The following is a 1291-nucleotide window of genomic DNA, read 5'->3' on the forward strand; positions in this document are numbered from 1 at the left end:
AATATGTTATTTACTTTTTTTATATAAGAGTCATGTGGGTTTGGAAGAGCTATAAAAAGATGATTAAATTGTGAAATTAGCAATGTTTTAATAATGGTTATCTTACCTATTGGAGTGAGATTTCTTCTATTCCACGAACTTATGAGAGATTTAAGTTTAACAAGTTTCTTATCAAAGTTTAATTTAACTACTCTATGTAAATCAACATCATATTCAATGCCTAGCAAATTAAAACGTGTACTTCCCCACAAAAGATTGTGCTCTGTTGTATATTTATTATTACTATATTTTTCACTGCCTATCCAGATTACCTGGGTCTTGGTGAAATTCATTTTAAGACCTGAAATTCTGGCATAATAGTTAAGTTGTTGTAGCGTTACATTTAAAGATTTTTCTGAACCGTCAAGGATAACAGACGTATCATCAGCAAACTGTGATAAAAGAATTTCTCTGTTATTTACAACAATACCGCTGATATCAGAATTATTTCTTAACAGAATCGATAAAATTTCAGCACATAAGATAAAAATATATGAAGAAACAGGGTCCCCCTGACGGCATCCACGCTCGATAGTGAAAAAAATGGATAAGTTCCCTCCTATGTTAACTGCAGAGCGTATATTTTTTTGAAAAAGGTTGATCCAGTTAATAAGTGATGGTCCAAAATTGAAGAAATTTAAAGTTTTTGTAATAAAATTCCAAGACACAGAGTCAAAAGCTTTTTCAAAATCAATTAACAATAGAAGACCAGGTATGTCATTTTCTTCAGTATAATGCATTAAATCATAAATTAAACGTGTATTTTCTCCAATATATCTACCTGGAATAAAACCAGTTTGACTGTTGCTAATTAATTTAGTTATTATAGTTTTGAGTCTTTCTGCTATCGTGCCGGATGCCATCTTATAAATAGTATTGAGAAGTGTGATGGGACGCCAATTTTTTAGTTTATTACGGGGTTTGTCGCCTTTTGGGATGCATGTTATAATTCCTTGTTTTTGAGTGACTGACATTTCTGAAACTGAATAACCAAAATTAATTGACCTGACAATGAAATGCCCAAGTTGTTTCCAAAATACTTTAAAAAATTCAACAGAGAAGCCGTCAGAACCAGGACTTTTATTATCCTTCATTTTCATTAGTGTTTTTGCCATTTCAGATATAGTTATTTGTCCTTCTAATGATAATGATTCCAGGGGAGATAATTTAGGTATATCATATGGATTAAACAAGTCCTCTAAGTTTACATCCTGTATAGCAGTATTTCTTTTGTACAAATTTTCATAAAAAA

This window comes from Mizuhopecten yessoensis, unplaced genomic scaffold (genome assembly GCF_002113885.1).
Source record: "Mizuhopecten yessoensis strain PY_sf001 unplaced genomic scaffold, ASM211388v2 scaffold3151, whole genome shotgun sequence".
Taxonomy (NCBI): Eukaryota; Metazoa; Mollusca; class Bivalvia; order Pectinida; family Pectinidae; genus Mizuhopecten; species Mizuhopecten yessoensis.